Genomic DNA, 17451 nt, shown 5'->3' with positions numbered 1-17451 from the left:
AAATTCACCAGATAAAAATTTTGAGAAAGCCATTTTGTTCAGCATAGTCGAAAAACCTAATAAATATCTTTAGGGACGACTTAACCCCCCACAGTCCCCAGGAGAGGGGCTGCAAGTTACAAACTCTGGCCATTGTTTACATATAGTAATGGTTATTGGGAAGTGTGAAAACGTCTTCATTGGGACTTTTTCGCTGTGGGGGGGGGGGGTAGGAGGGAGGGGGTCACACGGGAAGATCTTTCCATGGAGGAATTTGTCATGAGGGAAGAGAATTTCCAAGAAGGGACGCAGGATTTTGTAGCATTATTTTAAACAAAACAAAAATGAGAAAATAAATAAAAAAAGTTTTTTCAACTAGAAGCATGGAGCAGCATTAAAACTTAAAACGAACAGAAATTATTACATATATAATGGGGTTCGTCTCCTCCTCAATACCTCGCTCTTTACGCTAAAGTATTTTTAGTAATTTCACCAATTTATTCTACGACCTTTGTGATTCAGGGGTCATTCTTAAGAATTGGGACAAAATTCAAGCTTTACTCTGAAGAGCAAGCTATTAACAAGGGGACGAACCCCCTCATATACGTAATAAAAATACACAAATATAGAAGTTCGCTACGTAAATTAATTCGTAAGTTACGTATATTTATTAGTAATAAAAAACGTTCGTAATAAAATAAAATGTTTGAGTTGCCTTTTTCAGTAACCAAAAATTGAAGGGCAACTAGGCCTCCTCTCCCACCCTTTTTTCTTATCATAACCGTCCTATCAAAACTATGAGAAAGCCATTTAGCCAAAAAAAAAATTAATATGCAAATTTCGTTTTAATTATTCATGTACGGTGAGACAAAATCAAACCATGCATTAATTTAAAAACGTTCAGAAATTAAATAATAAAAAAACAATTTTTTTTTACTTGCAAGTAAGGAGCGACATTAAAACTTAAAATGAACAGAAATTATTCCGTATACGAAAAGGGTTTCTCCCCTCCGCAACGCCCCGCTCTTTACGCTAAGAAAAAAGGAATAGAAAAAAGAAAGAAAATCTACATCAGTCAAACAGTTCGTGGTAACGAACTGTAGTAAGGAGCGACTCGGCTCAATAGTAAACGAAACTCTAAAAAATATACATCAAAAGAATCGGATTTTCATGCTGATTTTAAATATATAAGTTTCATCAAATTTTATTCTTTATCATCAAAAGTTAAGAGCCTGAGAAAATTTGCCTCATTTTGGAAAATAGGGGGAAACACCCCATAAAAGTTATAGAATCTTAACAAAAATCACACCATCGCATTCAGCGTATCAGAGAATTTGTTTTTTTTCTTTTTTTTTCCCAGAGGTCATCGTATCGACCAAGTGGTCCTAGAATGTCACAAGAGGGCTCATTCTAACGGAATGAAAAGTTCTAGTGCACTTTTTAAGTGACCAAAACAATTGGAGGGCGCCTAGGCCCCCTCCCACGCTCATTCTTTCCCAAAGTCAACGGATCAAAATTTTGAGATAGCCATTTTGTTCCGCATAGTGGAAAACCGTAATAACTATGTCTTTGGGGATGACTTACTCCCCCACAGTCCCTGGGGGAGGGGCTGCAAGTTACAAACTTTGACCAGTGTTTACATACAGTAATGGTTATTGGGAAGCGTACAGACGTTATCAGTGGGATTTTTTTGGTTTGGGGGTGGGGTTGAGGGGAGGGGGCTATGTGGGAGGATCTTTCCTTGGAGGAAAAGTCATGGGGGAAGAGAAACTCAATGAAAAGGGTGCGGGATTTTCTAGTATTACTATAAAAAAAAACAATGAAAAAATAAACATAAAAAAGTTTTTTCAATTGAAAGTAAGGAGTAGTATTAAAACTTAAAACTAACAGAGATTATTACGCATATGAGGGGTTCTAAAAATACTTTAGCATAAAGAGCGATGTATTTAGGAGAAGATAAATACCTCGCTCTTTATGCTAAAGTATTTTTAGTAATTTAAACTATTTATTCTACGGCCTTTCTGATTCAGGGGTTATTCTTAAAGAATTGGGACAAAACTTAAGATTTAGTGTAAAGAGCGAGGTATTAACGAGGGGAAAAACCCCCTCATATACATAATAAAAATGTGAGAATAAAAACGTTTGTTACGTAAGTTAATTCTTAAGTTACGTATATTTTTTGCTAATAAAAACGTTCGTTAAAAATTAAAGTTTTAGTTGCCTTTTTAAGTAACTAAAAATTGGAGGGCAACAGGGCTCCTTCCCCACCCCTATTTCTCAAAATCGTCTGATCAAAACTAAGAGAAAGCCATTTAGCTAAAAAAAAAAGAATTAATATGCAAGTTTCATTTTAATAATTTATGTGCGGAGAGCCAAAATCAAACATGCATTAATTCAAAAACGTTCAGAAATTAAATAAAAAAAAACTAGTTTTTTTAACTGAAAGTAAGGAGCGACATTAAAACTTAAAACGAACAGAAATTATTCCGTATATGAAATGGGTTGTCCCTTCCGCAATCCCTCGCTCTTTACGCTAAAGTTTGACTCTTTGCCACAATTCTACATTTTAAAACAATTAGAAGCTTTAGCGTAAAGAGCGAGGGATTGCGGAGGGGACAACCCATTTCATATACGAAGTAATTTCTGTTCGTTTTAAGTTTTAATGTCACTCCTTACTTTCAGTTAAAAAAACTAGTTTTTTATTTAATTCTTCCAATAAATAAGTACACTGCGCTACGATTTTAATGATTGGGCTGAGAAAGGTTTACCTCTGCACTGAGAATACGTCATAACATATAAGAAACTATGCACCAGAATGGTCATAAATATGTACTAGTAATTTTAAAAAAACATCTAGTGCGTTCACTTCCACAATCCAGAACCAAGGTTGTTGAATTTGCAGTAACCCGTTGCCCGGTATTCTTGTAATTGAATCCAATTATTTAAAAAAGAAGGAAAATACACCGGTCAAATTTATCTCAGGAATCCGACAAGGAAGTGTTGCTCTGGCCAGGATTACTGCCCTTAGTAATTTATCACTATTTCTAGTGATTTTTTATATTGCATAAGCCAAAATATCATTAAATCAGCACATAAATCACTGGACTATTGAAGAAAATCACTAAATCAACCAAAAAAAATCACTAAAATCTAGTTATTTTTTCCTCACCGGGTGGCTACGCTGGTTCTGGCTACTAGCTTTCAGCTATTCTTTTCTCGCCTATTTTAACACCAAAAACATGTGAAGTATGTGGTGTGGGTTAATGAGAAGGGAAACTTAAAATTTAACTATTAAAATAACAATTAACACGAAACATGAGAAACAATAAGTTTTCCTGAGACCTTAGGAAGAGGGGGCACCTAAAGGGACCCCTCACTGCTTATTTGGCAGCCTCTACAACAGTCAATTTGCTATGGAACTGAGGAGAGGCATAGACTCCTGTATTCATTGTTCTTTTTATTTTACTAATTCAATTGTCATTCTATTCTAAATAGAACATGCCAAATAGACCATTTCTATTTGGGCAATTTCGAGGTCGACTTCTGGATAAAAGGGTGAAGTAAAAATCAGGATTTTCAAAAAGGCCCAATTAAGATGCCAGAGGCAACGTACTAGCGCTTCTTTACTAAAGTGAAGGGGTGCCAATCTAAAAAATGTAGGGGGGGCAAAATGAATTCTTCACTATCAAGGACCGTAATTACGTAGCTTTTAAGCTTCATCAATGAAAAAAACAAATTATATAGGGGTAAATTTGGTCCCCTATCCCCACCAATTAGCGCCCTTTGTAAAGTGACATGGCCCATATGCTATTGTCTTCTTGCCTGGCCGCTTCATAAGGAGGGCGCGGTCGTAGAAACCTAGGAGAGGAATCGTTCGTTCGGAAATCAAAATTTATGGTGACCTTTCTGAAGGTTAAAAGTGATTGGAGGCAACTAATCTCCTTCTTGTTATCCCTTTTGAATCCAGGCACCCCCATAGCTCCCCCTGGTATCGGATCAACATTTTAATTTACACCAAAAGAACTAATAACGCCCCTCCAGAGTCTTTATATATGTATAAAGACCCAAGACATAAATATAAAGACAACCTTGGGGTTCGAGTGCAAACCTTCAGAGTTTGGAACGGAGACAAGAAGGGGACTTTAAATTTTGTGTTTTAGGCCAGTGGATGAGGAAACCACCATTTTTTGTCTTCCAAGCGCCTAAAAGTTTCTGCTCTGCATAATCCTGTGGAAATTACAATGGTGAAAGGAAAAAGTATATAAGAAAAATTTCAGATAATATGGAGAATTTAAGAAGACTATGTACACTCAGGAAATCAAAATAGCCCATATGCAGCACCTGAGGAACGGGTTCGGGGACCAGCTTGAAAGCTTCGAACCCCGTTGAGCTAGGATCAATTAGACCTTAAATTTTGACTTGGGGGAGAGATCAGACGGGGAGGATTGGAATATTTTCTCTCATCCACCCGGAACATAGGCCCTTATGGAATTTTAAATCTACTAACGTCTAATTTGCCAGGTTGATGGAAAAAAAACTATATGTACAGAAGTTATAAAAATAAAGCATCTACAATATCTTTAGAAAGGTTTAGGTGATCGAGTTTCATATTTTCGAAAACTGCTGGAAATGCCAAGTGAAACGTAAATTTTAATTTACGTTTATTACGTAAAATAAATAAATTAACGTTTATTGCGTTAATAATAAATTACTAACTTTTTCTCTCTCCGATCCTTCAAAACATTTTGCACTATCGGCCCCTGTGGAACTTAGAATGCATGTACGGTGCAATATCTCGGGACACGGCTAGAAGGGATCGAGTTGAAACTTTTGGGGAATGTTGGAGTGAGATAATAGGACTTAAAATGGTTGTGCTTATGGAAGAGATTAAGAGGAGGGGTAAATACTTTCGTCAATGGGACACGCCAATGATGAATTTTCAGAAGCACAGTTCCCTTCTCCGACTTTTTGTATGAAAGTGCTTAGATTTGCAGTGCTAAGTTTCCAGAAATCGCTTCTGAGTTCAATTACCTTCCGTACTAAATTGTCTGAATTCACTTAGAATTTAAAGATAGGTACCTACAACCAAGAAAACTTGAATTTTTTTTTTTAATTTTCATAATTTAGGCGAGAAACTTTAGACTGTTGACTTTCACAGCCTATATGCTAAAAAATTTCAGCGTTTGGAGATTTCTTCTATACCGAAGAGAGTTTTTTTCCATTCCTGAATTCATGGTGCCAGGTATAAATAATTATCTAATTTATGCCGCTAGTTATTCATCGTGGATTTAGATGACAGCTGAATCTTCTTTTGAAACCGTCGACAGAGAAACTTTTAAAGATAACCTCCCCAGGAGGATCATTTCAAATCGAATTGCAACGACGAGTGAAAGTGTTCTTCAAGTACTCTGTTATCGGCTTGCCAACCTCAACATAATTTAGATCGAACTGTGTGCCTTCGTGTCTGTCTTGTCAAAACCGTGACTTGTCGATACCGAACAGAGTGACTTGTACGTAAGAGTTATAAAGCATGTTCATCTAGAGGAAAGTGGGGTTGCATAAATGTGTCATTCGGTCTGTCTTTTACTTGTTCCCAAGGGTAGGAGTATTAGTCTTCATGCAAGTGATCTCGAAATGATTGCATATAATAGTACAACGCAATAACGTAGTTTCACGACAGGTTGTAAATATTTACGTGGCAATTATTTGGTGACACACAAAATCCATTTCTCATCATCATATGTCCTCATTATCACATGAATTAGAACCAAGTAACATGCGTTATATTTCGAGGCAAAGTACAGGTAGCTTTAACTTGCAAACGTTACAGTTTTAGAAATAATAATTAAGACTAGATCTGGTTTAACGCTTCTGGTTAATGTTAGTGTTTTAAAATAACAACAGCGATAGGTTTTGCCGATTTGAGACCGTTTTGAAGGTAGGCCTACTTGTCACCACAGTTTATAAGAACAAGAGCTAAGAGCTCATATGGCACTTGTGACGAGGCAAGAAGAGCTAAGAGCCGAGTGCTCATATGGTATGAGCTCTAACAAAATTCTAAGAATCAACAGATTGATTTAAAAGGAAAATCAGAGGCTTAATGCCGGTCAGGATTTAGAATAAGAGCTCTGAGTCACGGTGTCCTTCTAAATACCAACATTCATTAAGAAACGATCACCCACTTGTAAGTTATAAATACCTCATTTTTTCTAATGTTTCCTCTCCCTTTAGCCCCCCAGATGGTCGAATCTGGGAAAACGACTTATGCAAGTCAATTTGCACCAAAACTCGCCAAATCAATGAACCCCTCCCCCCAACTCCCCCAAAGAGAGTGAATCCAGTACGGTTACGTCAATCACGTATCAAGGACATTTGCTTATTCTACCCACCAAGCTTCATCCCGATTCCTCCACTCCAAGTGTTTCCAAGATTTCCCCCTCCAACTCCCCCAATGTCAAAAGATCTGGTCGGGATTTGAAATAAGAGCTCTGAGACATGAATTCCTTCTGAATATCAAATTTCATTAAGATCCGATGACCTATTCTTAAGATAAAAATACCACAATTTTCACGTTTTCCAAGAATTCCAGTTTCCCCCTCCAACTCCCCCCAATGTCACATGATCTGGTCGGAATTTAAAATTAGAGCTTTAAAGCACAGGATCCTTCTAAATATCAAATTTTATTAAGATCTGGTCACCCTTGCGTAAGTTACAAATACCTCAATTTTCAAAATTATCCCCCCCCCAACTCCACCAAAGAGAGCAGATCCGAACCGGTTATGTCAGTCACGTATCTTAGACAGGTTTTTATTCTTCTCATCCAGTTTCATCCTGATCTCTCCGCTTTAAGTATTTTCTAAGATTTCCGGTCCCCCGCAACTGCCCCCCCCCCAATGACGCTGGATCCGGTTGAGATTTAAATAAGAGATCTAAGTTACGAGGTCCTTCTAAATACGAAGCTTCATGAAGATCCAATCACTCCTTCGTAAGTTAAAAATATTTCATTTTTTCTAATTTTTCAGAATTAACCCCCCCCCCCCCAATAGAGCGGATCCGTTCCAATTATGTAAATCACGTATCTAAGACTTCTGCTTATTTTTCCCACCAAATTTCATCCCGATCCCTCCAATCTAAGCGTTTTCCATGATTTTAGGTTCCCCCACCCCAAACTCCCCCCAATGTCACTAGATCCGGTCGGGATTCAAAATAAGAGCTTTGAGACACGATATCCTTCTAAACACCAGAAGCACTTATAAGGGAACACAGCATTGCACGCTCGTGATAAGTAGCACGGGCATCAAATTTTTCTTTTTCTATAAGTTAGATGGCACATAACTTCATTAGAAATGGTTTCAATTTTCTGAAATGAAGCATTAATAGATCCTAATTACTCATTTATAGCTATTTTGTACTAGGATAACTTTTTTTTGTCTTTTCAGCCCCATGCCGCTTTCTGGGGCTATAATGAAAGAAAGGTTGAGATGGCTAGGCCACGTTCTACGGATGAAGGATGACAGATTACCGAAGATTGTCCTTTTTGGCCAACCGTCTGGGGCTACACGGAAAGCAGGTCGTCCTTGTCAGGGTTGGGAGGATGTCATAAATAAAGATTTAAAGGAAATGGGAACTTCCTGGGAGGGTGTAAAGAGGGAGGCTTTAAATAGATTAGGCTGGAGGAGGAGCGTGCGTAGCTGTGTTGGCCTCAGGCGGCTTGGTGCTGCAGTGAGTTATTAGTAGTAGTAGTAGTAGTAGTAGTAGTTTTCAGCCCTCAGAGAACTATTGTGGGGATAACTCTGTTCCATGACTGCCCCGACGACGATGCTACTGGTAGACGTAAACTACGCAGGTGGTAATTCTATATTTGTAACTTATAATACTTAGGTACTGAATTTAATGTGTGACTGGTGCTGGTTGGTTACTTTTATAACAAGTACAGCAATAATTGGGGTTAAACAAAAATATATTCATGACAATAAACTTGTCCTGATTATTTTTACCACATAAAACATAAGAATAGGCTACATAGAAAAAAGAGCACAAAAGTTGTTAATATAGTCTGATTTTTGTAGTAGAAACAAAATGCTTTTTGTAAAAAAGTGACCAACGATTCTCACCAGTAAACCATATTCTTTTTTTTAAAATACTCACCACAAATATATCGAAGTAATAATTATTTTTTCAGCCATCTATCATTATTTTGACTTCAAAAGTCCAAGGCCTAAAGCCGAAAGGAACGCACACCCAGATTTAGATTCAATCCGTGGTGACAAAAGAACAAGTTGCAAGGTTCCTTAACTGTTGCACTTTTTTTCAATTTTTTTGCGTTGCTGTTACGCCCTTAACATAAGACGCAAAAAATATGCACTTTTGGTCAAACTGGCCATTTCCTAGGAAGACGTGACATATTAGTGTGATTTTTTTGGGGTCAAGTGGCCACACGTTGACATGTTTGTCAGTTGGTAACCCCGTTGAAAATCGTGACTAATTTCAAAGAAGAAATAAGTAAGAGTTAAAAGAAAAGTAAAAATAAGGAATTGAGCCAAAAAAGAAAATGAGACAGAAATTGAAAGCAAAAATCACTCCTTCACTATGTTCAAGTTGTATATTTCAGGACAGGTTAGACGTGAGTAACAGGGAGAGGACATTTTGTTTTCAAGGCGTTTTAAGGGCTTTTATTTAGCATGGTCAGGTTAAATATAGTTTCACATAGAACATCAAATTATAAACATGACTTACTTCTTGATTTGTGTATAAACATATAACGATATATTGAGACAAAAAAACGAAGTAGGAACGAACTAAAAACATCATAATTAAAATAAATGAAAAAGTTCAGTTAGCAGAAACTCAAAAATAAGGCAAACATTACAGCCAACTTTCCATCCAACCGTCCACAATATAAAAATAAGAGAAAAAAATGTAGGATAAAATAAGCAAAACGAATCTTTAAGACACACTTAGAAAAAGAAGATCGAGAAGAAGATCAGCAAGTATAAAGAGCCACCTAATAACATTAACTGCAAAGATCTGACCATGCATAAATCTTGAAATGGCTTTATCCGGCAGTATCCGCTGCTAATACGGTTCACTGCTTGCTGTGGAATCAGGAGCCAGAAGACAATCAGATTAAAAAAACAAAAAAAGCACCAATGGTCTGTCTTTACTCCCAAATCTATTACCAGAAGAAAAAACGGGACTGCTTGGAAATACATTCGAAGAAAGACCAGCCGTGTTTCCAAACTACAATTACGATGCAAAAAGTAGCACGAAATATCACAAAAAAGATGACAAGACTTACGTTTTTGATCAAAAACTGACTTGCTCCTTATCTTTATAGACATTAAACTAGAATGATGGTAATATAGTCATATAATAATTTCCAGCTAAACCGACAAGTTATTACAGCAACAAGCCACCTCCTTTGCAAAACTTTGTAAGCTCCTCCCCCACTCCAATTTCTTCAACATTTTGTTCTTTACTATCCCCATGAAATTCCGATTGCGTCGGGGTAGGGCAAAGAAAAATAATAAAAGCTAAAAATCAAGAACCTGACCAGCTGACAGGTGCTCTGTTTGACTTGGCTATGGCATGGAGATGGCAAGAACTGATTTTTTTTTTTTTTTTAGTTTAGGCTGCCAAACAGAAATAGCCAGGATTATGCTTTTGGGTTCACTTTGTCCCAAGAAAATGGGCGAAGTTGACATTTATAGAGTGAGTTGCCACAAGTTTACTCACAAGCTCGTTTACTGGCAACCATGAGTAGTTTAGTGGCACGGTAATCCGGTGATCCTCCTCCTAGTTTGGCAAAAAAAAATTTCTTCCTTGGGTGACCTTTGTCATAACTGTATATGGCGAAACCTTGGCTTCTAAATAGTTTTCAGTCAATATTTTAATCTACCTACAGAAGACGTTTCCATTGCACCCCTATATTTTTATGCACGCATATAATTGGTTTTTCACCATAAAGAACAAAACAAATTGTGCGGTAATTAACTTCTAACGGAAATTAGGTTTGTGTATTAAGCCTGCATGTTCAATTGTTTTGTCTAGAGGTTGAAAAAATATATTAGAATACATGAAAAATATATGAAAAAAGTTCGATGATAGCATGTCTTAAGTATTAAATAAATAAAAAAAAAACACTTCTTCCATAAATGAAGTTTTTCAGAATAAATAAACTAAAAAAAAGAAATTAAAATGAATAATTGTTTCAAGCATAAAACATACAGAAATTACCACAAATAAGAGTAGGACCCCACCGAGCCCTCTAAAGCCCCTAGTGCGTGATATCCACTTTACAGAAAGCAATTTGTGTTTCGAGCTGTGGATTTTTCATTTGTCACAACGTCAACAAAAACGCAACAGCAAAATAATATCTTAAGGCTAATAAATGTTTACAACCAGGCGTATCGATGGTGAGGGGGAGGGGGGTAGGGGATCTATTACTCTTTTAGATTTATTTTGATCACTCCCCCAAGATTTTAAAAAATACTTTTTTTTTTGCATTTTCTTTGAAAAATATTTAATTTGTTGTTTCCATCAAAAAAAAAAAAAAAAAATTATCCCCCTTAGATTTTGGACTATACGTAAACTATATGTATTTTGAACGGCGTGGTTTTTATTTGTCGGAACACCAGCGGTCAGAGAAAATAGATTAGATTGATTATTTAAATTATAATTCTATTAATTCTGGGAAATCTCAGAAATTATTGTTTTTCAATTATGATAAAGGAGAAACTGTTTAAAATATATCTTGTTTTCAGTAAAATACAAATGATGCTCTGGCCTTTAGATAGTTTAAGGGGCGATAGTCGCGTTCTTATCTGTGATAATTTGTGTTAATTTTGACTTTATTTATTCATTTTTTTTCTGTTCGATTTTGGATTTATCTATTCATCCACAGCAGTACCTGTTATTTTCATGATTGATAGGATTATTCATTTAATTTCCGCTCGTTTTTCTTTGAAAAAAAAGAAAAAAAGACTTTTTTTCGGAAAACATTTAAACAAATTTAATTTCTATTTTATCATTGCTTAATTTTAGGAATACTTGTAATTTTTTCCTATTTTTCTTCTTAATAACTAGAATACTTGATTTTGATTTAAATTTTGGCCGAAATTTGAATATTCCGTTAGAAGGTTCGATCATTCGTAGACTTGTGCACACGTTTTTAATAATCGTTCTACTATAAAAATTAAAGTAGATAGGGAGTGTGATTTTTATTCATAAGAATTGGAAATTTGCGAAAATTTAAGTCTTCCATAGGGTTGAAGCTATTCCATAGACACCTTTGAATATACACGTATCTCTGTCTACCATATTATTAAAAACGTCTTGTCATCTCCTATTTTGTGTTACCTATTTCTTTATTTAAATAAATGCTTGTCAACATACTTTATAAAATTGAGTTCTAATTGTTGTCTTAAAATTGCAATCAACCATAGCGAACTAATACAGGCAGATTTGTTTCCTTAGTTTTTCGTCTTACTGGATGTTCCGGTGACCCTGTCTATATGCCCTGAAATTATCAAACGGATCAGCGAAAAAAGACCCGCATATTTCTCGCTAAGAATTGATAAAGCCGAATTGTTCTTCCAAAATTCGTTTTCCTTCTTAAGTAGCCTAGTGGACTTATGCTGAAAGATTCATCCAGATCTGAGAAAAATAAATTTTAGCCCATTTTGAGTAGACACAAGCCATTTTTTTCAAAATATCTTCTTCTCTTAGGCTTGTTTTGCTCATGCGAGCTGAACAGAGATAAAAGAAATTTGGGGCTGTTTTGGGCGTCATAAATCAATGCAGTAACTTGTTTCCAATGATTTTTGTCTTCACTGAGGTCATTTTGTCCCTGTCTGCATGCCTTGTAAGTTAAAGCAACAAAACAAAATCTATTGACCCAGTTTTAGGTGCCACATATCGATATAATCAGACTTCAAAATGTTTTACCTTCATTGAGGTCTATCCGGCACTGTCTACATGATCTGTAAGTTTCTAGCCCATTCGAGGCAAAACAAGTTTCATGCTCATTTTTGGGCGTCACGAATCAATACAGCCAATTAGTTTTAGTTTATGTCTTTACAAATTATGTTTCCTTTCTTTAGATGAAATTCTGTATCACGTGCTTGCTGTATTCCTCTGTTTAGTATATTTAAGGCTTAGGACTGGATTCAAGAATAATTTCAGTTTGGCATCGTCACTGAATTCGATTTACCGCGGGTTGAACTTGTGTTATTTTTGCACCAACGGCTTTAAGCAGAGCCAAACTAAAGCATGTTGCAAGAACAAATCACGTTTGTCTATATACGCAATATACTTGTCGGTTGATAGATCTGTAGGAGAGACAGAAACATGTTCCGTCTATTTTCCGACGCCATGAATCGATGCAACCTCTTTTTTTCACAATTTCCTGTCTTCGCCAAAGTTTTCTTACCACCGTCTATGTGCAACCTTAGTTCGAAAGAGGTTCAAAAGTAGGTTCAGAAAAAAATAGGTTTTGGCATTTTTTGGGCCCCGTTCGGCCTAACACATTTCTTTTTACATTAGTTTACTCTTGTTCTGGTAATTAATGGCTGTAAATTTTAAACTGACCTAAGAAAAGAAGTTATTCATCCCATTTTTGGGCCGCCCAACATCTCCTCCCAACAAGATGTATGGTACCCTCACTCCAGCAACGATCCTCGAAAGTCTCAAGTTAATCGGGAATTTTTTGCCCTTTTTTGGGACCGATCTTTGAAGATTTATAACATTAATCGCCCCTTTTATAATAAAATTATTGTTTCTGATCCTCCGTTTTTTTTTTCTTTACAAAACCATATTTCGCAACCTAATAGCACCTCTGATACAATCGAACAGTTTAAGATAACGAAATGTAAGTAAGGAGCGAGGCGGTTCAATAGTAACCGAAACTCTAAGAAATAGAGTCGTGATAACAAAAGAATCAAATTTTGATGCTTGTCCAAATATATAAAATTCATGAAGTTTACAGTGAATCATCAAAAGTTACGAGCCTGAGAAACCTTGCCCAATTTTCGAAAAAGGGGGAAAACTTCCCCAAAACATCGTGATCTTAATGAAAATCAACCATCAAATTCAGCATATCAGAGAACTCTGCTTTAGAGGATTTAAGCTCCTATATTCAAAAAATGTGGAATTTTGCATGTTATGCCAGAACAAAAATCACGGAGGCGAGTTTTTTTTTCTAGGAGTGATCGTATCAAACCAGTGATTCTAGACGATCGGAAAAAGGCTCATTTGATCGGATATCAAAAGCGTTAGTGCCCTTTTTAAGGGACCAAAGATATTGAAGGGTAGCTAGCCACCCTATAACGCCCCTTTTTTGTCCAAAGTCGTCCGATCAAAATTTTTCAGATAGCCATTTTGTTCAACATAGTCGAAAAATGTAGTAACTATGTCTTTAAGGATAACTTGACCCCACACAGTCCCCGGGGCGAAGGGCTGCAATATATGAATTTTACCCATTGTTTACATAGTATTGGTTATTGGAAAGTATACACAATATTTTTCGGTGGGGTATTTAATTTTTATCTGAGGAGAATATGTGGGAGGATCTTCTTTCCATAGAGGGATTATTCGCGGGGATGGGATTATTCGCGGGGATGGGTCAGAAATTAAATAAAAAAAGTTTTTTTTTCAACTGAAAGTAAGGGGCAACATTAAAACTTAAAACAAACAGAAATTATTACGCATATGAGGGAATTACCCCCTCCTCAATACCTCGCTTTTGCGCATATAAACGGCTCTTGTGTCTCAGGAGTCATTCTTAAATAATTGGAACAAATGTTAAACTTTCAAACAGTTCTTGGTAACGAACTGTAAGTAAGGAGCGACCCGGCTTAATAGTAACCGAAACTAAAAAAAAACAGAACTATGCTACCGATAGATACATCAAAAGAATCGGATTTTTATGCTTATTTCAAATATGTACGGTTCATTAAGCTTAGTCTTATCTATTAAAAGTTATTAGCCTGAAAAAATTTGCCTTGTCTTCGAAAAAAGGGAGAAGCACCCCTTAAAACTCATAGAACCTTAATGAAAATCAACCATCAGATTCAGCGTATCAGAAAACTCTCCTGTAGAGATTTTAGGCTCCTATCAGCAAAAATGTGGAATTTTGTATTTTTTGCCAAAAGAAAGATCACGGATGCGTGTTTTTTTCCAGGGCTGACCTTATCGACCCAGTGGTCCTAGAATATCACAAGAGGGCTCACTTGAACAGAAAATAAAAAATCTACATCCTTTTTAATTGATCAAAGAAAAAATGAAGGGCAACTAGACCCCCTCCTACGCTCATTTTTTCCCCCAAAGTCACTCAATCAAAATTTTGAGATAGCCATTTTGTTCAGTATAGTCGAAAAATCGAATAACTATGTCTTTGAGGACGACTTAATTCCCCACAGTCCCCGGAGGAAGGGCTGCTAGTTATGAACTTGGCTCTTTGTTTACATGTAGTATTGGTTATTGGGAAGTATACAGACGTTTTCAGGGGGGGGGGATTTTTTGGTGGGGGGGGGGGCGGAGTGAGGGATTTACTTGGGAGGATATTTCCTTGGGGTAAGTTTTCGTGGAGGAAGGGACACTTCTATTCAGGGGTCGCTGGATTTCCCAGCATCATTTAAAAAACGATCAGAAATTAAATAAAAAACAAGTTTTTTCAACTGAAAGTAAAGAGCAACATTAAACATTAAAACGAATAGATATTATTGCGTATATGAAGGGGTTCGCCCACTAGTCAATACCTTTACGCTAAATTTTCTTAGTACTTTCAAAAAAGCTATTTATTCTAATTAAACGGCCTTTGTGATTCAGGGGGTCATTCTTAAGGAATTGGTACAAAATTCGAACTGTCGCGTAAAGAGGCATTGACATGGGGAAACCTCTTTTTTATTTATTTAATTACTGGTAACAGGCGAATTGCAATTTTAAAATTTGAATAGTCATCCAAGATCGGATCTTTTATTCGTTGCGCTTTTCACTCTTTTATCTTAGTATTTGTTTTTAAAGTTTGTCTTTTATATTGTCCAGTGGATTTTATCCGATTTTTCATTGACTTTTTATTCCTAATTCTGCATTGAGGACGCTCGAGCGGTTTTCTCGACCAAAAATAGTTGTACTGCATTCTTTTTTTTTCTTGTGATTATCCTCGTCTTTTCTCTTTTCTTCGTTTTTTTTCTTCTATCGTTTCGTTACTTTCTGGAAACCATAACAAATCATAACATACGCCGATGAAATTAAATCAAAAAAATTAATTTTTTGACTGAATGTAAGGAGCATCATTAAAAATTAAAACGAGCAGAAATTATTCCATATATGAGGGGGCTGTCCCTTCCTCAATACTTCGCTTTTTACGCTAAAGTTTCAGAGTCCTTTAAAAATACATCTCATGAAGATTCAACGTCCCTTGTGTTTGAGTTATATTTCTTAAAGAAGAGTGACAGAAAGTCAAACTTTAGGTTAAAGAGCAGGGGTTGAACAAGGGTTTCCCAATAGCAAATACTATACGTTAACAATAAGCGATTTGCGTAACTTACAACCCTTTCCCAAGGGGGAGGGTTAGGTCCTCTCAAAAGACATAGTTATTGGGCCTTTCAAGTATGCTGAATCAAATGGCTATTTCTCAATTCTGGTCGGATGTTTTTTTTTTTTGGGGGGGGGGGTGGGAGGCGGATCTAGTATCCCCTCCAATCTTTTTAGTCACTTAAAAGGGGCAACAGAACTTTCGATTTTCGATTAAATTAGCCCTCTGCTGATCTTCTAGGATCACTGATTCGAAGCAATTAACCCTGAAAAAAAACAAAAAAATACATGCATTGTGATCTTTCTTCCGACAAAAAAAAAAAAAAAATACAACAGTCCATGCTCTTGTATATAGGAACTAAGAACTTCTACTTTAGGGTTCTCTGATATGCTAAGCCTGATGGTGTGATTTTCATTATGATCACTTGACTTTTATGGATGTTTCTCCCCTTGGTTGAAAAATCGAGCAAATTTTCTCATACTTGTTGCTTTTGATGGGCAAGATTAAACCAAATGAATTTTATATATTTGAAATCAGTATGAAAAAGTTTTTTAAAGTATATATTGTTATCAAAATTTGGCTTTTTAGAGTTTCGGTTACTATTGAGACGAGTCACTCGTGCTTCCTACTACCCGTTTTTTCAATAACGACTCTTTATTTTCAAGTTTCATTTCTTTGGTTCTGTCAAGGTTGGTCATTTCAGCTTTAGATCTTTAATTAAGTACGAAAACATTCAAATGCACTAAATCCTTTTGCGAAAGGAGTGGAGAATCAAAAGTGTGAATAAAATGGCTTAAACAGTTTAATATTTACAAGTTAGATAGGATACACATAGCAGTTTCTCAGACAGCACCATTCAAGAAGGGAGAACAAAAATAGGTAGAAGTCGACTGAGGCTATTGAGAAGGACACATGTTAAGAAAACAATTCTTGCTTCAGAACATACAGAACAATGTTAGTTAACATATTTAGAACGTGCTTCCACCATAGCTTACCCCGCCCCTAATACGTAAAGATATAGCCCGAGATATGTACTTCCCATGCGTCTTCAGTTTGTTGATTTCGTTAGCGCCGATTCTATTTACGGTTGCATGAGTTGAAACAAGAGTGCCACATGATAAAATGCACGGAAAATATGTAACTTAGGCTACATATTTGGGCATTAGGGGGGAGGGTGTAAATTATTGTGGAAGTACGGTGTGTTAACTACAATTTTTCTGAATATTATGAAGTAAGAATCGTTTTCTTAACATGGTTTCTTCTCAGTAGCCCCAATTCTAGGCTTATACCCAAATATATACATTAATCTAATTCAAAACCATGAACAATGTATTTTTTATTTATTTTTGAGAGCCAAGTACAAAATTGATTGAATGACATATCTTCACATATACATAAAGGGCTTACCAATAGTGATCCATGAGCATTCACAACACAGCCAAGTCCCCTTAGTAAAACAAAGTTGCAAATTAGTCATCGGTTCCCTTTCCTTGGTTTCGCTTGAAGGGCGATAGAACGTCCTTGTAGTAACACTGCGGAAAAGTTCAGCCTTCTAATGCATGAACTCCAAAGATTTATTAAAGACTACGCAAAATCGTGGAATAGCTCTTCTCTATGACTCGGCATTTTTATCTCTGGGAAGTCACGTTTTACTATTTCAAAGTCACGTAGGTAAGAACGTGTTAGATTCATTTTTTCCATTTTTTTTATAGGCTTGATATTCTCAGAACATTAAGTCCAAAATAACACTGTCACTTAAGTAAGGTCTGTCGCTAGGAAAGAAAAGATTACAGCAAGCGCCTAAAAATTAACTGGGAAGTTTTACCAGCTAATTAGAGGGATAACCAGGGCATAAGAACTCAAAGGGTTTGTAATTTAAACCAGGCAAAAATTTGCTGTGAAGCTGTAACAAAATAAGAAAGTAAGTTATAATTAAG

General features: G+C 36.2%; 1 protein-coding gene across 4 annotated transcripts in view; it reads right to left on the bottom strand.

Moving 5' to 3' along the window:
• The window catches only part of LOC136033795 (glycogen-binding subunit 76A-like), a 52337-nt gene extending 35231 nt beyond the window's left edge, over window positions 1-17106 (bottom strand). Inside the window, exon 1 of one of the 4 annotated variants that reach the window (XM_065714707.1) lies at window positions 16922-17106. The gene's annotated coding sequence lies outside the window, so the exon portion shown is untranslated. Of the gene's footprint in view, window positions 1-2747; window positions 2873-11925; window positions 12104-16921 lie in introns of those variants that run through there. The other 3 variants (XM_065714705.1, XM_065714709.1, XM_065714708.1) reach the window with 3 other exon arrangements.
• Window positions 17107-17451: the final 345 nt, after the last annotated feature.

This window comes from Artemia franciscana, chromosome 12 (assembly GCF_032884065.1).
Source record: "Artemia franciscana chromosome 12, ASM3288406v1, whole genome shotgun sequence".
NCBI lineage: Eukaryota > Metazoa > Arthropoda > Branchiopoda > Anostraca > Artemiidae > Artemia > Artemia franciscana.
The sequence above is the reverse complement of the archived record's forward strand: the minus strand, read 5'-3'. Positions and strand labels throughout refer to the sequence as shown.